Below are 23,206 nucleotides of genomic sequence, written 5' to 3'. Positions count from 1 at the left end.
GTTGTTTCCTTCAAAGAGCAAGCATGGAGCCATCTAGAAGGGCAGTCTCAGAAGGAGAGAGCCAGGAGCACAGGATGCATGTCTTTGGCAGTCATGTTCAGCCCTGGCAGGATGCAATCCTTCAAGATGGAATTCTGCTGGGTATTTGAGAAATACCAAGGTGGTGGGGTGGACAGGAAGTCTTCCATAGGACTCACATCTCACTCCAGGGCTACTCTCTCACTACTAAGTCTATCCAAGTTTTAGAACCCTTGTGTAGGCAGAAAATCAAGCCCACCTACCTTCACAGAGGCAGATTCTTCAATTTACGTTTGTACACACCTGGTTCTGCTGGCCCCACAGTTAAAGAAAATCGGCCTTACAGTAAGAGACAGACCACTTCCTCTCTGACCCTCCCAAGCCCCTCTATTCAGCTGGGTCTGTGCAGGAGCTGCTAGAAAAAATGGAGGCCTGTGTTCTTTGTTGAACTGTGTGCTATCTTCTTCAGATCTTCAATAAATGTAGGGTTGGGGGCTACACATTTACTCAAGCTGATAACTGTGCTCCCCAGGCTATCACACACATGACCCTGCCTTTCTTCTGCCAATTACCTGTGCCTAGGCTGGAGCTCCAGCAGGCCCTCAAAACAAGAGACAAGCTGGTATACATACACACTTGGAAATTTCTGGTAGGGAAGTGAGTAAAAAAAGTGGATGGAAGTGAGAAAAACAAAAGAGTTTCATCTGATAAGAGCAATTAGTGATCTGAAGGGATTTTACTTTTATTTCCCTCATTTTAAGCCAATCATGAAATTTCACAGTAATTCTGTGGTGGGAGCAGAGGGGAGGCAATGCTAAGAATCCTTGGGGCTGTGGCCCACGTGGCCCAAGGAGGTGTAGGCAGCAGTCCTTGCTGGGGTGGCTGTCCCGCTGGCAGGTAGGTAATGTTCCGAGAGCATGAGAGCTGTTACGCCATAGCCTCTGTGACTTCCAGCTTATGTAGCTCTATCAGGCCACCACCCGCACTAGCAAGCCAGTTGGTCATCAGTTTGGCATCCTTGGAATCACCCTCAGGAGAGATGATGGCCACCTTCTTCTGCTGCTTGACTGTTTCCACCACAAATCTGGCCCTCTCAACTTCCTGCTGGGCCACCTGTTTAGCTTCTACTTCTGTGAACTCCTTCCCGCAGGTCAGATGAGTCAAGGAGACATCATCCAAGAGGAGCCTGAAGGTTGAAGCTCACTCTGTAAGGTCATTGCTCACCTCTGGAGACCAGCTCTCTCAGGGTGATGAGTTCTTCAGCATTAAAGCGTACCACGCTGCCTTGAGGATTTATCTCTGCAGTGATGGATGACAGTGTGTACTCATCACAGTCCTCTTTGATGCTGGTGAAGATGCAAGGAAGCTGACTAGCAACAAGACACAAAAGGATATGTGGGATGATGTAGACATTCTGTAAATCTTTGCTACCAGTGATCACTGACATGTTATGTGGTTCACAGTGGTAGTCAAAGGTAATTGCTTTCTGTACCCAAGGGATGAGAAAATAGCATCCCTTCCCCTACCACGATATCCTATACTCCATGGATTTGATCAAAGATGACAGTTCTGTGCCCAGCATCCACACTCCTGCAATGGCTAAGGCCAGGCCCAGATTGCCAATGCAGTCAAACACTTTGGAAACCATGTCTCCTGCTGAACCCACTCATAGTTGCTACTCTGACCTCCACATGAATTCCCCCAATATTCCTTTCTTTAAAAAAATTATTTTATTGTTGTTCAGTCACAGTTGCCTGTATTTTCCCTCCACCACTGCCCCCCACCCCATCCAACTCACCTCCCTCCCTTGCGTCCACCCTCCCCCTTGGTTTTGTCCAAGTGTCCTTTATAGGAGTTTCTGAAAACCCTTCCCCCTACTGCCCCTCCTCCCTCCCCTCTGGCTATTGTTAGATTGTTCTTAACTTCAATGTCTGGTTATATTTTGTTTGCTTTTTTCTTTTGTTGATTATGTTCCAGTTAAAGGTGAGATCATATGGTATTTTTTCCCTCACCACCTGGTTTATTTCACTTAGTATAATGCTCTCCAGTTCCACCCATGCTGTCGCCAAGGGTAGGAGCTCCTTTTTCTCTGCTGCAAAGTATTCCATTGTGTAAATGTACCATAGTTTTTTGATCCACTAATTTACCGATGGGCACTTAGGTTGCTTCCAGCACTTGGCTATTGTAAATTATGCTCTCATAAACATTGGGGTGTATAGGTTCTTTTGGATTGGTGTTTCAGGGTTCTTAGGATATAATCCCAGCAGTGGAAATGCTGGGTCAAAAGGCAGTTCCATTTTTAGTTTTATGAGGAAATTCCATGTTTTCAACAGTGGCTGCACCAGTCTGCATTCCCACCAACAGTGCACTAGGGTTCCTTTTTCTCCACATCCTCTCCAACACTTGTTTGTTGATTTGTTTCTGATGGGCATTCTGACTGGGGTAAAGTGGTATCTCACTGTGGTTTTAATTTGCATCTCTCTGATGGCTAGTGATGCTAAGCATCTTTTCATATTTCTCTGAGCCCTCTGTATGTCCTCCTTGGGAAAGTGTCTGTTCAGGTCTTTTGCCCATTTTTTTAATTGTTGTGTGTGTGTGTGTGTGTGTGTGTGTGTGTCTTCCTGGAGTGGAGTCATGGGAGTTCTTTATACATTTTAGAGATCAAACACTTGTCCAAGGTACTATTTGCAAATCTGTTTTCCCATATAGTTGGTTCTCCTTTCATTTTAATGCTGTTTTCTTTAGACATGCAGAAGCTTTTTAATTTGACGAAGTCCAATTTGTTTATTCTTTCCTTTATGTCCCTTGCTCTAGAGTGCATATCAGTGAAAATATTGCTGTGTGGAATATCTAAAATTTTCCTGCCTATGTTCTCCTCCAGGACTTTTATGATGTTGTGACTTATATTTAAGTCTTTTATCTACCTTGAGTTTATTTTTTGTGTATGGTGTAAGTTGGTGATCAACTTTCATTTTTTTGTGTGTAGCTGTCCAGATCTCACAACACTATTTGTTGATGAGGTTCTTTTTACTCCAATTTATGCTTCTTCCCCCTTTGTCAAACATTAACTGACCTTAGAGACTTGGGTTTATTTCTGGGCTCTCTGTTCTATTCCTTTGGTCTATGTGTCTGTTCTTATGCCAGTACCAGGCTGTTTTGATGACAGTGGCCTTGTAATACAGTTTGATATCAGGTATTGTGATCTCTCCTACTTTGTTCTTCTTTCTCAAAATTGCTGCAGCAATTCAGGGCCATTTATGGTTCCATATAAATTTCTGAAATCTTTGTTCTATATCTGTGAAATATGTCACTGGTATTTTAAAAGGGATTACATTGAATTTATAAATCACTTTGGGTAGTATGGACATTTTGATGATGTCAATTCTTCCAATTCATGACTATGGTACATGCTCCCATTTGTTTCTGTCTTCCTTAATTTCCTTCATCAGTGCTGTATAGTTTTCTGAGTACAGGTCTTTTACCTCCTTGGTTAGGTTTATTCCTAGGTATTTTATTTCTCTTGTTGCTATATCAAATGGGATATTTTTCCTGATTTCTGTTTCTGATATTTCATTGTTGGTATACAAAAATGCCTTTGATTTCTGAATATTGACTTTGCATCCCACTGTTTTGCCAAATTCATTTATTAGGTCGAGTAGTTTTTTTGGTGGAATCTAGAGGATTTTCTATGTCACCTCGAATCAATGACAGTTTTACTTCCTCCTTTCCAATTTGGATGGCTTTTATTTCTTTTTCTTGTCTGATTGCTGTGGCTAGGCCTTCCAATACTATGTTGAATACAAGTGGTGAAAGTCAACAACTTTGTCTTGTTCATGATCTCTGTGGGAAAGCTCTAAGTTTTTGCCAATTGAGTATGATGTTGGCTGTAGGTCTCTCATATATGGCCCTTATTATGTTGAGGAATGCTCCCTCTATTTCCACTTTGCTGAGTGTTTTTATTGTAAATGGGTGCTGTACCTTATCAAATGCTTCTTCCACATCTATTGATATGATCATATGATTTTTGTCTTTGCTTTTGTTTATGTGATGTATTATGTTTATTGATTTGTGAATATTGCACCATCCTTGCATCCCTGGAATGAATCCCACTTGGTCATGGTGTATGATCTTTCTCATGTATTGTTGGATTCAGCTTGCCATATTTTGTTGAGGATTTTAGCATCTATGTTCATCAGTGATATTGGCCTGAAGTTTTCTTTGTTGTGTCTTTATCTGGTTTTGGGATTAGGATGGTGCTGGCTTCATAAAAAGAGTTTGGGAGTCTTCCATCATTCTGGATTTTTTGGAATAGTCTGTGAAGGATGGGCATAAGCTCTTCCTTAAATGCTTTGTAGAATTCTCCTGTGAAACCATCTGGACCCAGGCTTTTGTGTGTCGGGGGTTTTTTGATTACTGCTTCAATTTCATCTGCTGCTATTGGTCTATTCAGGCTTTCTGCTTCTTCTGCATTATGTTTGGAAGATTATATTTTTCTAGAAATTTGTTCATTTCACCTAGGTTTTCAAATTTCTTGGCATATAGTTCTTAGTAATTTCTTACAATCCTTTGTATTTCTGTGATATCAGTTGTAATCTCTCCTTTCATTTCTGGTTGTGTTTATTTGGGTCCTGTCTCTTTTTTCTTGATGAGCCTGCTTAAAGGTTTGTTGATTTTGTTTATCTTTTCAGAGTACCAGCTCCTGGATTCTTTGATCCTTAGAATTGTGCTTTTAGTCTCCTTGTTATTTAATTCTGCTCTGATCTTGGTTATTTCCTTCCTTCTACTTGCTCTGGGCTGCCTTTGTTGTTGTTCCTCAAGTTCTTTTAGGTGTAGGGTTAGGTTGTTTATTTGAAATGTTTCCATCTTTTTTTAGGAAGGCCTGAATTGCTATGAACTTCCCTCTTAGGACTGCCTTTGCTCTGTTCCATAAGTTTTGGTTTGTTGTGAGTTCATTTTCACTTGTTTCCAGAAACTTTTTAATTTTTTTCCCTAATCTCATTCTTAACCCATTGTTTAACAGCATTCTATTCAATCTCCATGAGTTTGAGTGTTTTGGGGTGTTTTCCTTGAGGATGGTTTCTAGTTTCAGTACCTTGTGGTCAGAGAAAATGCTTGATATGACTTTAATTTTCTTGAATTTGGTAAGGCTTGTTTTGTGTCCTATCACGTGGTCTATCTTTGAATATTTTCCATGTGTATTTGAAAAGAATTTGTATTTTTCTTCTTTGGGATAAAAGGCTCTCTATATATCAGTTAAGTCCATTTGATCTAGGGCGTTGTTCAATTCCACAATATTTTTGTTGATATTTTGTTTGGAAGATCTGGCCATTTTTGACAGTGTGGTGTTGAAATCCCCTACTATAATTGTGTTGCTGTCAATATCTTTCTTGAAGTGCTCCAAGATTTTCTTTATGTCTTTGGGTGCTCCTATGTTGGGTGCATATGTATTTACAATGTTTGTCTTATTGATGTATTGTTCCCTTGAGTATTATAAAGTGACCTTCTGGGTCCCTTTTTATGGCTCTTTTTTTGAAGTCTGTTTTGTCTGATATGAGTATTGCTACCCTGGCTTTTTTTTCCCCTATCCATTTGTTTGGAATATTTGTTTTGAGCCCTTTGCCCTTCACTGTCCATTTGTGTATGTCTTTTGTTCTGAGGTGGGTCTCTTATAGGCAGTATATGTGTGAGTCACACTTTCTTATCCACTCAATTATTCTATGTCTTTTGAATGGGGCATTTAATCCATTTACATTTGAGGTTATTATTTATAGGTACTTATTCATTGCCACTTTTTCATGCCTGTGTTCCTTTCTCTCTTCCTGTTTTTCTTCCTGTTCTTAAAGTAGACCCTTTAGCATCTCTTGCAGAGCTGGTTTGGAGAGGTATATTCTTTGAGGCTTCTTTTGTCCAGGAAGCTCCTTATTTGTCCTTCCATTTTAATTGAGAGCCTTGCTGGATAAAAAAGTTTTGGTTACAGGCCTCTGGTTTTCACTACTTGAAATATTTCTTGCCATTCCTTTCTGGCTTAGAGTGTTTCCATTGAGAAGTCAGCTGCTAGTCTTATTGGGGCTGCCTTGTATGTTACTTCCTGTTTTTCCCTTGCTGCCTTTAAGATTCTCTCTTTATCTTGAAATTTTGCCATTTTAATTATGATGTGTCTTGAAGTGGGCTTCTTTGGGTTTCTCTTGATGGGAACTCTCTGTTTCCTGGATTTGTTTGACCTTTTCTCTCATCAAATTAGGGAGGTTTTCCATCATTACTTTTTCAAATAGATTTTCTATCCTTTGCTCTTCTTCTCCTTCTGGTATCCCTATTATATGAATATTATTACGTTTCATGTTATCCTGCATTTCCCTTAGCCCCTCTTCATTCTTTCTGAGCTTCTTTTCCTTCTCTTGCTTTTTCTGGGTGTTTTTTTTTCTGCCTTGTCCTCCAATTCGCTGATTTGATCTTCTGCTTCATTGATCCTTCTTTTGATTCCTTCTACTGTGTTCTTCAGTTCAGAAATTGTATTCTTCATTTCTGCTTGGCCCTTGTTTATAGTTTCTGTTTTCTTTTTCATGTTGATATAGTTTGCAGTGAGTTCATTGTAGTTTCCCCTGTAGTTTTTGGTAATTCTCTGTGAGTTCATTGAGCTTCCTGATAACCATTGCTTTGAACTCAATATCTGGTAGCTGACTTGCCTCCATTTCATTTAGCATTCTTTCTGAGGCTTCCTCCTTTCCTTTCATTTGGGGATTGTTTCTTTGTCTTCCCATTGTTTGTGAGACTCTTCTTGTTAGCCTCTGGTTCTTAAATTGATCTGTTCTAACTCCCTGAGTTTTTGGTATGAACTTCTATGGGAGAAGACCTGTGCCATTCGGTGGTGCAGTCTCCTTGATCTCCTGAGCTTGCTGGTCTTGGGCTGTCATTTATGTTGGCTCTCTGTATGTCTTTGGGTTTTAATTGTTGTTGGATCTTTCTTTTGTGGGTCTTTCCCTCCAGCTGCTTAACTGAGGGTCACTCCATCTACCACATCTTATATTCTGTTGTACAGGTGTGGACAAGTTGTGTTGAAGCTGGTTCTTCTGTGTGTATGAGGTTTTGAGGCTTCTCTCTCCCTCTTGCTCAGTTGTTTGTTCTGGGTAACTTCTCCACCATTTAGTTGTATTTTCAGTTCAGTCCTGGGTTGAGGTTAGTGTGGCTTCCACTCCCTCCTTCACTTTCTTCCATTGTTATCTGTTGGTGGTTCCTTTGTTGGTGGGTTTCCTCTTCCAGCAGGTATACTGGTGTTCACAGCTCCCACCTACTTTTAAAAGCAAATTTCTTTGACACCATGCTTAATGATTCCAAATTAATTACAGACCTATGGTGGTGGCTGGGTTTGGGCTTTTATTTGCTTTGTTAGGATCCATGGTCACTGGTGTAGAAGTATCTAGTTGTGGAAACTCAGAGTAAATCAGCCTTCAAAAGCTTTGGAAATCTTTACTTTAAGCTCACTTTCTCCTTCCCCACATCTCTCTGCACACTGGGAAATGCTCAAATTCCCCCAATATTTCTAATGTTTTAAATGACAGCTTTACAATTTTTAAATTTTTATACATGTAAAAGAGTTTTGAACTTTTGAAAATGTTTAATGTTGCCCTGGCTGGCATAGCTTAGTGGATTGAGCATGGGCTGCGAACCAAAGTGTCGCAGGTTTGATTCCCAGTCAGGGTACATGCCTGGGTTGCAGGTCATGACCCTCAGAGACCTCACATTGATGTTTTTCTCTCTGTCTCTTTCTCCCTCTCTTCCCTCTATAAAAAATAAATAAATAATTTTTTTTTAAAAAAGAAAATGTTTAATGTTCACAGAACATTATTTTTTCTATTGATGATTAAGATCATTTTGTATGGTTTCAGCTTGCAAGGCCCTCAACTACCATGCAAATAGAGGACTGGCTTGTCCTCTCTCTTTTTATGCCTTTTTGGTATTCTTGACCTACTGTATTACTGCATTATATTTTGAATCACTTTGTCAAATGCCACAGAAAATGATTGTTGGGATTTTGTGATTACATTGAATCTTTAAAACAATTCAGGGGTAACTGATATTTTTACCACATTGTTTCCCAGTCAGTGAACATAGCATATTTTTCTATTTTTTGAGGTTATTGTTAGCATCTGCTTTAGTTTTCTGGGGCTGTTGTAGCAAAGTACTACAAACTGGGTTGTTTAAATAACAGTAACTTATTGTCTCATGGCTCTGGAGGCTATAAGTTGAAGATCAAAATATTAGCAAAGCTGATTCTTTTTGAGGGCTGTGAGAGAGAATCTGTTTCTATCTTCTGGCATTTCCTTGGCTTGTGACACCATAACTGTGATCTTCTATGACATTCCTCTGTGTGCATGCCTGTCCATGTACAAATTTCCCATCTATATAAGGCACCAGTCATATTGATTAGGATCTCTACTCTCCCCTACTCTAGTATTATCCAATTCCAAAGCCACTTCCACATTTCTAGGTATTTGTTATAGCAACACTTTTCTCAGTATTGAAATCTACATTGCCACATTTTGCCATGTATTATGTACACTTTTTTGACCGAAGTTCTGAAGGAAAAATAGGGATGTGTATTATACATTGGTAGCACTAATTCCATATCCATATAAATGTTTTAAATTCTTTTACTTATGCTTAGGCATTAAAAGTATAACTCTAAAAAGCAATAACAATATTTGTATGCAAAACAATACCCTAGAATATGATAATCCGTTTTGTTTCTCAATGTAGATAAATAAATAATTGAGTTAAAAATTAAAACTAAAGTTTTTTTTGTGTGTGAAAGTTTGGGCCAAAAATGTGGGTGTGCACTATACACATTATACACAGCAAAATATGGTAGTTTGCTAGGGCTGCTGTAACAAAGTACCATAAACTTAGTGGCTTAAGTAGCAAAAATTTATTGTCTTATAGTTCTGGAAGATAGAAGTCCAAAATGAAAATGTTGGCGGGGCTTGTTCCTTCTGAGGGCCATAAGAGAAGGGTTTGTTTGCCTCTCTCCTTGGCTTGTCTTCTTCCTGTGTGTGTGGTGGGGTTTTTTTTTTGGGTAGCATTCCCATTTCTAAGAAGGCTTTGAGTAAGGTATATTTACTTTTGACCTCAAGACTATGTTTTTTAAGGTAATATATTTGGTTAAAACCTAGTCTTGCAATTTTAGTTTTATATAAATGCAGTTGACCCTTGAACAACATGGGGTTAGAGAGACCCACTATTGTGCAGTTGAAAGTATGAAGATAACTTTTAACTCCCTTAAAACTTAGTTGTCTCTGGGTATCTGTAAAGAACTGGTTCCAAGACTCCCACTCCCCTGTGGATGGCAAAATCTGCAGATGCTCAAGTCCTCTGTATAAAATGGCCTAGATCAATGCAGTCATCTCTCTGCATCTGCAGACTCCCAACTTTGGGTTGAAAATAGTACAGGTCTTATTAAAAAAATGCACATATAAGTGGACCCACAGTACAAACCCATGTTGTTCAAAGGTCAACTGTACATATACACATTCAACCAAGGGAGTAAATACAATGTTGCATATATAATAGAAGCAACAGAACCCATCTCTTTCTCCATGTGTGTCTGTTTCTCTATCCAAATTTCCCTTTTCCGTAAGGACACCAGTCATATTACATTAGGGTTCACCCTAATGACCCAATTTTTATTAATTACATTTTTAATAATTATATTTGTAAATAAGTTTATATTCCAGGGCCCTGGGGTTAAGATTTCAACATATGAATTGGAGAGTGGTGGTGGTGACACAATTCAATCTATAGAAGTCTCTTTCAATAGAGTTTTCAGATTTTTCCATGTAGGTCTTTGTTATATTTATTCCATGGTATCTGTGCCAATTATCAATTTATTGCCTCTCAGCTTGAAACATATCCTTCAATATAAGCTCTGTGATAAAAAAAATAATTGTAATACATATGTATGGTGCCAGGTGGGTACTTGAATTATCAAGGGGAATACTTGGTAAATTATATAAATGTCTAACCACTATGCTATACACCTGAAACTAATATAAGAATAATGTTGAATGACAACTGCAATTGAAATATAACATTTTTTAAAAAAGCATTTCTCCTTTCAAGTGAGCATGATGTGAAGCCTTCTCAGTAGATGGCAGTAGAGGAACATTGAAAGAGGAAGAGGCTTTCCTTCGATTTCTAGCTATCTCAGGATGAGTGCATGTGTTGGACTTCTGCCCCAGCCAGGGGACTCCTAAACTTAGGGTGTCTCAACAACTTTGCAGCCTCCATCTGGTAATAATCTGTCCACAGCCCTCTCAATCCAAAAACTGAACCCCAAAGGTTTTCCATTGGCCCCATTGCCAGACTGCCTCTGAACAGTACACATGGCCAAAGTCCTCCAGCATTTGCCAGTGTCTCTGAAGGCCCCTGGCCCACACCAGAATTCTAATTACTTCTACAGGCCCCAACACAAGTCTTCCTGTGATATGGAGGGTCCACACTGACCTGCTGCTCCCTCTGCAAGCCCACTGAAAATCCTGAGTGCAGCCCATCTGCTGCGTGGAGGGTTCCCATCCTTTCTGTACATATTCATCACCAGCTGCTGATCACCTCCCTGCTGGCCCTCCTGAGCATTGGGTTGCCTTCTACTTGTCCAGGAACTGTAGACAAGCATGAGCTTAGCTAAACTGGCCCATTTCTCTGCTATCCAGAGGACTAAACTGCACCTTATCCCATGAGGAGTTCTGAACTCCTTCCAAGTGTTTCCTTCTTTGGGTACTGTCTTTCAGCCCTAGGGCATCATATAGAGTTTCTTTATATGTTATAGTTATTCTTTCATTGTTTCTATATTGAGTCACCTCTTATCTTTTCTTTTAATTGCTATGTAGGTGTGTTTCATATATTCTCAGTAAGAGTTCTTTGTTAGTTATGTGTTTCAAATACCTTTTCTCATATCTTCTAATTCTATATATATTATCTTTCACCAAAAAGTCTTTTGTTTAAAAATAGTGAAACTTATCAATCTTTACTCTCTGCATATTGTATTTGTGTTTCTTTTGAGAAATCTTTAACCTGAGATTATGAATATGCCAAAAGATCTATGCTTTTCCTTTCAAATTTAAGTTCACCCAGAATGATATGAGAGAGAGGCTCAGTTTTTCCAACATTGTGGAAAATCAATTTGCCATGGTCTGCAGTGCCACAACTATTATTAATAAAGTGTTTTATATTGAAACAAGCTTTTGTCATCACTATACTGACCTCACACCTTGTCCTTCCTCAAATTAATCTTTGTTTTCTTGGATATTTGAATTTTATATACATTTTAGAGTTGGTTTCTTAATTTCCACAAACAAAAAAATAGAATATTTTGTTGAATTGCATTGAATATTGGGAAAAAAGGCATCTTTAAAATATTGAATCTTCCAGTCCACTAATGTGGAATATCTCTCCATTTATTTGTCCCCCCTTGTTTAAGATTTTATTTATTTTCAGAGAGAGGGGAAGGAAGGAAGAAAGAGAAGGAGATAAACATCCATGTATGGTTGCCTCTCATACACCCCCAACTGGGGATCTAGCCTGCAACCCTGGGAACTGAACCAATGACTCTTTGGTTCGCAGGCTGGCACTCAATACACTGAGCCACACCAGCCAGGACTGTCCCTCTTTTTTTAAACTCAGTAACATTATAGTATTATTTTACACTCAAAATTACATAATTATTAGCTTTTCAAATAAGTGAATGTTTTAATTTGAGAATATATTGTTTTTATGTGTTACATTTACTTGGCTAGAATTTTAAATCAGTAATATTCACTTTTTGTGTTTTTATGAGTTGACAAACACATACAATGGTATAACCACCACCACAATCAAGAAATACAACCATTCCATCACTCCCACCCCAAATTTCCTCATGCTCTTCTGTATCGAAATTCTTCCCTCATATCCCCAGCTCCTAGCAAACTGGCTGCTTGGAAGACAAGTCCTTGGCCAAGAAGTTGTCCTGCTGAAACCAATATTCATGTGGAAGGTGATCATATTTGGTACTGTAGTTGACCACATCAGCAGGAGATAACAACACCTGATCCTCTCTGGGTTTTGATCTGACAACATCTCACTCCTCATTTAGCTTTCCTAACATGCTCTTGCCACCTTCTCCTTCTATCTCTCTGGCTAATCTTTCTGAGGTTCTTTCACTGGCTCTATTTCTTCCTCCAGCAAAATATTCTATCCCTGCCCTTCCTTCTCAACACTTTTCTCAGGGAAGGCTTTTGTACCTCTCTCCCTGGATTTGGTAGGTCCTTACTGTTACATACTCCTATAACACCCTATATTTTCCTTGACAATACTTTCCCCACTTAAAATTGCTGGCTAAACATTCTGTAACAATTTCTTTAATTATAAAATTTCTTTAATACCTACCTTCGGAAGCACTAAACTATGTTGCTGTTTTGTGAATAACAGTTTTCAGAATTTCTTATAGAGGCTTGTACATAGGGTTACATCTGGCACAAAAACAAACAAACAAACAAACATTAAAGGCTGTGTTTTAACTGGCTGATCCTGATATGTACATAATGAAATTACTCAGGTGCCATTTGAGGCATCCTTGCTACTTTTTTTTTCTGCTCGACTCCCTATGTTCTTCTCTGATAACTTTCTCTCCATCTTCCCATTTCCTTAAGTGTCATACTTTTTCAGTGTGAGTTCAACCATGCTCTATAACTTCAGGCCACTGTTCTGAATGACCCCTCTACTTGATCCCAGCCCAGGCCCCTCTTCAGGTTTCAGGTTCATGTATTTGACTGCCTCCAGAAATATCCACTTGGAAGGACAATAGAACCTCTCAAAGGCCACTGAACTCTTATGGAACTCGTCTGCTCTGTATCCTGCTCAAATTTTCCTCCTCCTCTTGTGCCTAAAATCTCAGTTCCTAACATCACATCCAACCAGTTGCCCTAGACAGAAACCCAAAGATAATTTTGTACTCATCCTTTTCCCTTCCATCTGGTCACCAACTCTTGTTCATTCCTAAATCTAAAACCCTCTCAACTCTATTCCTACTCCTCCACCCATCTCCACTACTATAGCTTGAGGGCTATGTCAGTTTACTCTGATTTATTTATTCAGTGTTTTTTTCTTTCTCTCTCTGGCTTGAATTGTTGCAATGTCCTCCTCACCAATCTCCTTATCTCCAGGAGCACTCTATTCTATTTCACCCTCCAAGCCTCTGCTGAAAAGTCCTGTCCAGGAAACCTAGTATTTCTTCCTCTGCTGCAACCCCCTCACTGACTTGCTGCCTGCACAATGAATGGCAAAGATTTCATTACCACCTGTCAGGAGGGTCTTTGAACTGACTCCAATATTGGAGCCCTAATCTTCCCCAGACACATCAGCTCCCACAGAACCTAGGTTCTGATTGGCTCCCTCAGTTCATATCCTGGGTCTCTGTAGCACTGTTCACTCTCCTGAGTCCATTTTCTACTGACCTCTGCACATTAATCAATGATTGGTATCCTGTTAGGAAGCAACATCTGGATCCTAAAAACAAGTCTTGACTGCCTAACTTCTTATATCAAGCATATTTCATAAAGTAACTTCTACAGAATTCTACGGGTCATAAATAATTTATTACTCTTCCCTATTAGAATGGACAATTCCATTGCAGCTATGGTAGTAACCCTGTATTAGCTTACATTCTGGCAGTTACTCTCTATCAACAAAATCTGCAGGATATCCCAAACCATACCCTATACCTTATCAAGGATCAGCATGAAGCCTACTGTAATAGGAACATGGGGACCATGGTAACCAAAATAAACTTGGGACATAATCTTTATCATATCTCAAGATATGAATGTCACCTAGCACTTTATCTGTAGTCACTGAGATTATCAATCACATGGTATTCCCCCCCTAATTACTTTCTTTATGCAGCTATATTCCTCCTTTCACTGCTCCTTGCTACTCCTGGACTTTCTCAACTATCTATCATTTCTCACCTCTTCACTCACCCATATATTTCCAAGCCCAATATGGGATATGCAGGGTAGACAAGGAAGAAATACCATGCCCCCACCAGCAACAAAGAAGCTTCTAGCCTCGGTACACTGGTAAAGGTACACTGAACCACCAGAGGAGGACAAAGATGTAATTTTCCCCAAATCCAAGAGTTACAGTAACTCTTGGGTGATACTGAGTTGCAGGTTGAGGGCATTCTAAGAGAGAATGAGATATCTGGCTCTCCTCTGGTCTATTCATCCAATGGATCTGCCATTCACTTTGCAGCAGTCAGCAGGTACTGATGAGTCAGAGATGCCCTAAGTCTATTCAGGTAACTTTTTCTAGACTTGTATTGCAGATTCCCCACCTTCTCTCTGTCTTGTCCCTTTCCTACCCATTGGTGAATTCTGGATTCAGAATTCCAATTGTAATGAAATATTTGCTAGCAAAATAACATAAATACAAAATAATGATAAAGTTTAAAAAGTAACTTGTTTTAAAGTATTTATTATTGTTATTTAAAACCACATGTGCGTTAAAAATTGAAAATACAAACAGAAGAAAATACATATCACAAATTGTCGATAATTCTTAATTTTTATTTTTCTGTACATTTCAATTTTTTATAATATGCATAGATTTATAATAATAAAAACATTAAAATGCAAAGAGTCTATTTTTATTTTGGTTCACATTGAGCATTGCCTTGAGTTTCTGGTTTTCTAGTCTTTTAATTTTATTTTTATTTTTAATGATTTTATTTATTTATTTATAGAGAAGGAAAAGGAAGGAGAAAGAGAGGGAGAGAGAGAGAAACATCAATGTCCGGTTGCCCCTCACATGTCCCCAACTAGGCACCTGGCCCACAACCCAGGCATGTGCCCTGGCTGGGAATCAAACCAGCAACCCTTTGGTTTGTAGGCCTGTGCTCAATCCACTGAGCTCCACCAGCCAGGGCTAATTTATTTTTTAAAAATTTAAAAATTGTTTCTCTATTACAGTTGTCCTAATCTTCCCCCCTTTGCCCTCCTTGGTCCATCCTACCCACCACTCCCACAGTCAATCCCCACACCATTGCCCATGTCCATGGATCATTCATATATGTTCCTTGACTATTCCCTTCCCTTTCTTTCTACCATTATCCCCCTTCCCATCCCTTCTGGTCACTGTCAATCTGTTTGGTTTCCATGCCTGTAGTTCTGTTTATTAGTTTATTTTATTGATTAGATTCCTCTTATAAGTGAGATCATATGGTATTTGTCTTTTACCAACTGGCTTATTTCACTTAGCATAATGTTCTCCAGTTCCATCTATGCTGTTGCAAAAGGTAGGAGCTCCTTCTTAAATTGCTGAAGTAATAGGGCCTATTGCACTTGGCAATGATGTGTTTCATAGTTGTCTAGATTTGTCCCAGGCTGTGGCATTTGGAACTTGACAAAGCAGTGTTCCAGGCAACAAAGGTGGCTCATTTGAGGGGAGGGTGGTGTTGCTTTTATGGAAGCTAAAATTAGCTAGAGTCACCTTTACTTAAAAAGTAGGTGCAACAGTAACCCTCTGTTGAAAATATAGATCCCATTCCAGAATTGGAAGCATTGGGGTTTTTTTTTCACATAAATTACTTTATTGTTGTTTGATTACAGTTGTCTGCATATTCTCCCCAGCACTCCCCTCCACCCCAGCCAAACCCACCTCCCTCCCTTGCTTCCACCCTCTCCCTTGGTTTTGTCCAAGTGTCCTTTATAGCGGTTTCTGAAAAACCTTCTCCCCACTGTCCCCTCCCTGCTCCCCTCTGGCTATTGTTAGATTGTTTTTTTATGACACAGAAATAGGTTGTGCAAGAGATCAGGCCACAGAGAAGGGTCTTCTTGGTCCCCTAAAAGTTACCTGATGAACATAGGGCTCAGTCAAATCCCTCTCCTCCTTCTTGAAAAAGTTGGCCAGGGTGTTGAGTTTGAAATAGATATGAACCTCATAATTTACCCCCTGTCCTTTACTGTCTGGGGATTATAATTACCATGCTTGGCACCCTGTCTATCCATTAGGAGACAAAGTGGACTAGAAGCTTGGAGTGGGGTAAGGAGTATGGATTAAAGGTGTAAGAGGGGGCAAGAGTATCCCGAATAAGGGAGCTGCGAAAGAATATCCCTCCTCTCACACACCTCTCTGGAAAGTTCCATGACTTAAAGAAATTGGAAGATACTTTCCTTCAGGAGGTTTACTAGTTATCCAAATTTTTTTTAAAGATAATTTTTAAAGATTTTATTTATTTATTTTCAGAGAGGGAAGGGAGGGAGAAAGAGAGAGAGAGAAACATCAGTGTGTGGTTGCTGGGGGCCATAGCCTGCAACCCAGGCATGTACCCTGACTGGAAATCGAACCTGCGACACTTTGGTTCGCAGCCCGTGTTCAATCCACTGTGCTACGCCAGCCAGGGCTGTTATCCAAAATTTTAAAAGGGGTATAATTGTCACCAGAAAATATTGTTTACCTTTTGTTCTCCATAATGACCAAAAACCAAATTAAACAAAACAGGTACTTCCAACTATTGCTACTAAAGTCAATAGCAATATATCCCCAACAGAGTCCTCCCAGCCTGAACTGGGGAGGGGAACCATGCTTGAAACAAAGTCTTGCTCTCGCCACACACACACACACACACACACACACACACACATATATATATATATCCATATATATGTATACACACACAGAACATTATAAAATTGTGTGTGCCAGGCACTGCATCTTTCTGCCTTCAGCTCTAATAAGTCAAGATACTGTTTAGTAATGTAATTCCCTTAGACCCCTCCAATAGAAAGCTATTGCGATAAGGCTATACTTGTCAACGATCCTGGCCAGGTGTTTTCCTCTGGAAATCCTACAGTTGTCCTCAAAGAAAACATTCTTTTCAATCCCCATTGAGAATGGCAGGAAACTTTAAAATAGCATGACCAACCATATGATGATCTTTGGGTACATAGACTTTATTGACTTCATAAGATTGTCAAACAGAATAAACACCCAAACCATCTTCCTGCAACCTAGCTGGCAGAATGCAAATATTAAGACAGACAATGTTTGTATTATTGCAGCCCTGAATCAAAACCAAGAGAAATTAGTTCTAATTACATCCTAGTCAGTACAGAGAACATTTCTCTGCATTAATTGAGGTTGACCTTGATAGCCCACTCTTAACACTGATATTTTTTTTCTTCCTGTACAGCTAAGAAAAAGAATTCCCTAGGAAAAATGTATTGTTATGATACACAGCAGGTAGATTAAGAGCAGTTTCCCCTCCATTAGGGATGCTTTCATTAAAATCTCAGTACTACTACTTTAGTAGCGGTGTGACCTTGGGCAAGTTACTTAATCTCTCAGTTTCTTCATTTATAAAATAGGGATTAAAATAATAATATCTCCTTGAAAGTTTTGCTGTAAAGATTAAATGAGTTAATAAACATAACATGCTTAGAACATTGCCCAGCATATAGCAAGCATTTCATAAGGCTAAGCTATTATTTACATGTAGAATACCATGTTGACACATTTCTAAAGAGAATCTAGGTACTGGGTCACACATTCCATGGAGCCTGTGGAGTCCTGGATACCCTTTGATTTAGGACTATCTGGCTCTGTGGCTATTGTTTACATAACTGCACAATTTATGAGAAGTTGATGACTTTGATTGAAAAATGAAGTAGATACCTTATTTTAGCCACTCTCAAATCATTGCTAAACTGTGTTTTTTTATGGCTCTGAAAAAAACAGGGTGTTTTTACAGTTACCTCCATTCTATGAACACCATTGGAAAGATTCCTAACCCTGGCCCCAGTCAACTTATTCTCTTCTCTTAGGGCAAGGGGAAACTGTGGAAATTCCACACAAACTCAATTCCCCCTTCAAGTACTTCTGGATGTAAGGGGGTGTATGGATAAAAAATAATGAACAGATAGTGTAATTATGGGTCCTCTGCAAAGTGTACTTGCACAGAATCTTACTGGAATAATTAAAGGTCACTTAAAGGTTACTTGCCTGCTAGTTAAGATGAAATCCGGTTTCATGTACTTCCCAGATTTTCTACAATGATTATCTAATAGCTAAGAAAAAAGGGTATTCCATTGAGAGTCTTTCCTTAGATAGAAATACCCATCTGATTCCTTCTCTTGTTGTTTTGGGATAGGAATTATGGCTTATATAGCTATGGGGTTGTTCAGTTTAAGCTGTTCAGGGTCAGGGGGTTGGTTTTGGAGGGACAGGGACTTCCTATTGCAATGGCTTGTCAATGAAAGTAAAAAGGTAACTGATCACTCCTCTCTTAGCTAAGGATATGAAGTGTGCTTTTTTTTCTGGGCATCTGTATAAGTGGGGGTTAAGTGGACATATATTAGGTAAGATTTTGTTTTACAAATGTAAACATTGTTTAAATTAAACATGATAATGGCACAATGAAAGTTTATGTGATTTAAGAACATAAACTAAATAAGGAAAAAGAAAGGTGAAAGTAAACATTAACTAGGGAGCATGCCCCTAAGATAATTAGGGAAATGTGAATGAATAAATATACATAATAGTATAAAGTAAGAACAGATTACTAATTAAGAAAAACAGTGCTTTTAAAGTCAAAAGCTTAATTCCTCACCTGCCTTGCCCCATGTGCATTTCATCTGCAGTTGAAGAACCTGCAGATAACCACAGGATATTCTTGGGCTCACCCAGAGGGGGCTCCAGGTAATTTTTATACCTAAACAAAGATACCCCTAATGACCACCACCTTCACCAATGGTTGGGTGCATCAGTTGGCATCTTTCTAGCTGGATTCCAAGTGCAAATACCTTACATAAATGCCAATGAGCTTGGGTCCCCTGCATGGGTCAAGGTTGAAATGGAGTATTGTGGAGAAGGAAAGTCCATTTATAGACTGCCTTGAGCCCTGCAGCTGGCAGCGTATGCTTGATAATATGTTAGAGAGGAAAGAGAAAGCCAAGTTGTTTTGTTATACTATTTAATTTATTTAAAAATTTCTTAAGGTTTCTAAGGAGCTACATTTCCATTCTAAGATTAGGGTGGAGGATATTCTATGTGGCAAGATCTGGAATCTGTTCCTGAAACACTGAATTTCTGAAGAGGTGAAACCTCTTTTCTCAAAAGAGAGAGAATGGTGTCAGGTATAACAAGTATAATGTAGCAAGAGACAAACTCTCCATTCCCAAGCACGAAATAATACTGAACATGCTAACAGAAAGAGAAAATAACAGGAGTAATGCCTACAATCTATAAGCTCCTACTGTTTGCTGGAAACTATGTAGGCTTCTGGTGTATGTTATCTACCAGGTGAGGTGGGTATTATTTTCATCCCCATTTAACAGATGAGAAATCTGAGGCTCAGAAAGATTGTTACTTGCCCTTGGTTACACAGCTAGTCAGACACAATTAGAATTTGGAGGAAGCCTGATTTCAGCACCTATGTATTTTGCATTATACCAAAGCAGTACCATTATCCTTATTGATTGAAGAGTAACAGTCCATTGTGATTGTTGCTTAGGCTCTTTATAAGGCAGTAAAATGTTGAATATTTGGGCTGGCTTTAACATTACACTGCCTGGTTTGAATTACTGCTTTGCTTCCAACTGGTTGTATGACCATGAGAAAGTTACTTACTTCATTGTACCTTAATTTCCTCATCTGTCAGTTGCCTCCTAAGGCTGTTGTGATAATTAGGAGGTATAATATCTGCAAACATGTAACAACTAATAATTGTTATTGTTACTATCATCCTGAAAGACTAATGAGATCCAGGAAACCAGGTGTTACCTGGTTCTGTCATTTGCTCCTTCTATGATTATAGTATGCCTCTTAACCTTTTTGTTCCTTCCTCAGTTTATTCATCCATAAAATGTGGAAAATAATAGTACCTACTTCATAATGGAGTTTCTGAGGAGCAAATGAGAATACATATACAACTCTTAGAATGGTGCCTGGCACATAGTAAACACCCAATATTGTAAGAATTATTATTGTTATTTAAAAGAATTCATTAATTGCTTAAACTAATAAAGACTTTGGAGATAATCCAGGTGGCTGGATCATTGGGAATTTTAATTAAGAAATAAATATTGCAAGTCTTTCCAAGTAATCAGTTGAGGATAGGACACTTTCTCCCACTATTTAGGTGGTCTGTTTCTTCCCAGTACAATTGGGAGAATCTTTTGGTATGCCAGATAAGTAGGATGTTTTTGTGCTGAATTTTTTCATGGGTGAATAAGGCATTTAGTATTGTTCTCTGAGGCAATATCATAATTACTCAGTGACTTTCTGATAGATGATCTAGAAGTATTAAGCTAAGCAAAAGCAACAAAATAGATTTAAGAAAAGTAAATCACAATCACAGCAATTTTGCTCTAAAGCAAATAGACAATAATTGAAGACAAATCATAGCCAAGGCTCTGTTCAAATGTAGTTGAGGGGGATAAAATCTTCAGCATTAACAAAGATTGTAAATTTGTTTGTTTCCCTTCATTATCTTGTTGAATGACATTGAAGAGAAGATGATGGACAAAAATGAGAAGAGGTGTGTGTGATCCTTCCATATTTGAATGATTGGGGAGGGTTTTTGCAAATAGTGGAGGAGGGCAGTGTTGTCTGTACTATGCAGCCACTTTGTCCTAGAGGTTAAGTGACAAAGGAGTAAAGGGGCAAAAATCACACTGCTGTTAAAGATAATGGATATATTGCCCTGAGTGGTGTACTCAGTGGACTGAGCACCGGCCTGCAAACCAAAGGGTCCAGTTTGATTCCCAGTCAGGACACATGCCTGCATTGTGGGCCAAGTCCTCAGTAGCAGATGCGTGAGAGGCAACCACACATTGACGCTTCTCTCCCTCTCTTTCTCCCTTTCTTCCCCTCTCTCTAAAAATAAATAAATAAAATATTTAATAGAAAAAGACAATGCATAAAAAATGAAGAGCTGAAGCCTCTTTAGGTCATACACTTAGGTACTCAGAAGGGCCTGTCTCCACATCCTTAAAAGGAGGTAGTTAGAACAAGTCCTTTTTGGGCTCAACATTCCTGGGAGCATTTTCTCCTATCCCAAAACTCACCAAGCCTGAAAAGTACTAAGCAATATATGTGAATGCCTGCTATGTGATATGCCATACTGGTTATGTGTATAGGTTCAAAAGCAAAACTGCTACTTACCAGCTGTAGGCCTTAGGGCAAGTTTGTAGTTTCTCTGTGCTTCAGTTTCCTCAACTATAAAATGAGGATAATAGTATTTACCTCACAGGGTTGTAAGAAATACATGACAATATATAAAATATGTTTTGGACAGAGTTTGAAATACAGTAAAAGGCTCATTAAATGTTAGCTATTGTTAATGACTGTAGGACTTCTGGCCAAGATGGAGGAAAGATGCTTTGCCTCCTCCCACAACCAAAGAAGGACAACAATATATTTAAAAACAAAAAACAACATGGACTGCCAGAAAATGAACTGCATGGAAGTCCAACAACCAAGGAATTAAAGAAGAAATATTCACCCAGACTGGTAGGAGGGGTGGAGATGGGCAGCTGGAGCACAGAGGATGCTCAGCAAGGTGACAGACTGAGTGGACAAAGTGGCAGCTAGAGGACCCAGTGGTCCCACATTTGTGTGCAGTTGAGCCAAAGAAATAGCTGGGGAGCAAGGCAGACTGCACAACCCAGGGCTCCAGCATGGGAAACTAAAGCCTCAAAAACCCTGGCTGTAAAAACCTGTTGGAGTTGTGGTGGTGGGAGAAACTCCCAGATATACAAGAGGGTTTGCTGGACAGACCCACAGGGTTCTTGAATGTGCACAAACACACCCACTCAGGAATCAGCACCAGAAGGGTCCAATTTCCTTCTGGGTAGTGGGGGAAGTGACAAAGAGGGGTGAGAGTCCAGCAAGTGGCATTGTTCCCTCTTGGACCCCTCTGCCACATACAGCACCACAACAGAGCAAAGTGGGTTACCCTGCCTGGTGAATACCTAAGGCTCTGCCCCTTACAATGTAAAAGGTGTGCCAAGACAAAGAAATATGGCCCAAATGAAAGAACAGATCAAAACTCCAAGAACAGAACTAAGTGACAAAGAGATAGCTAACCTATCAGATGCAGAGTTCAAAACACTGATAATCAGGATGCTCACAGAAATGATTGAGTTTGGTCACAAAGTGAAGGAAGAAATGAAGGCTATACAAAGTGAAATAATGTAAAATATACAGGAAACCAACAGTGAAGGGAATGAAACTGGGACTCAAACCAAGGATCTGGAACACAAGGGAAGAAATAAACATCCAACCAAAACAGAATGAAGAAACAAGAATTCAGAAAAATAAGGAGAAGATTAGAAACCTCAGGGACAACATGAAACATTATAACCTCAAAACCATAGGGATGCCAGAAGGAGAAGAGGAAGACCAAGAAATTAAAAACTTATTTAAAAAAATAATGAAGGAAAACTCCCCCAATCTGGTGAAGGAAACAGACTTCCAGGAAGTACAGGAAGCTCAGAGAGTCCCAAGGAAACTGGACCCAAGGAGAAACACAATAAAGCACATCATCATTAAGTTACCCAAGATGAAAGATAAAGACAGAATCTTAAAAGCAGCAAGAAAAAAGGAGACAGTTACCTACAAAGAAGTTCCCATTAGATAACCAGCTGACTTCTGAAAAAAAAAAAAAAGCCTTTCAGACAAGAAGGGGCTAGAGAGAAATATTCAGTCATGAAAGGCATGGACCTACCTCCAAGATGACTTTATCTAGCCAAGCTATCATTTAGAATGTCAGGGCAGATAAAGTGTTCCCCAGTTAAGGTCAAGTTAAAGGAGTTCATCATCACCAAGCCCTTTTTATATGAAATGTTAAAAGAACTTATCTAAGAAAAAGAAGATCGAAAATACGAACAGTTGCCTGGCTGATGTAGCTCAGTGGATTGAGTGCTGGCCTGTGAACCAAAGGGTTTCTGGTTCGATTCACAGTCAGGGCATATGCCTGGGTTGCAGGCAAGGTCCCCAGGAGGGAGTGTGTGAGAGGCAATCACACATTGATGTCTCTCTCCCTCTGTTTCTTCCTCCCTTCCCCTCTGTCTTAAAATAAATAAATACAATCCTTAAAAAAAATATTTTACAAGTAAATAGGTCTAATCATAATCCTCCATCTAAATACAATTGCTTT

The 23,206-nt window shown here is 39.2% G+C and overlaps 1 pseudogene; it reads right to left on the bottom strand.

Annotated features, from left to right (window-relative positions):
* Positions 1-783: 783 nt before the first annotated feature.
* LOC114505708 lies at positions 784-1,666 on the bottom strand (annotated as a pseudogene).
* Between the last annotated feature and the right edge of the window lie 21,540 nt (positions 1,667-23,206).

The sequence above is a fragment of the Phyllostomus discolor genome, chromosome X, assembly GCF_004126475.2.
Source record: "Phyllostomus discolor isolate MPI-MPIP mPhyDis1 chromosome X, mPhyDis1.pri.v3, whole genome shotgun sequence".
NCBI lineage: Eukaryota > Metazoa > Chordata > Mammalia > Chiroptera > Phyllostomidae > Phyllostomus > Phyllostomus discolor.
Note: the sequence above shows the minus strand (reverse complement) of the source record. Positions and strands in the feature narration are given on the sequence as shown.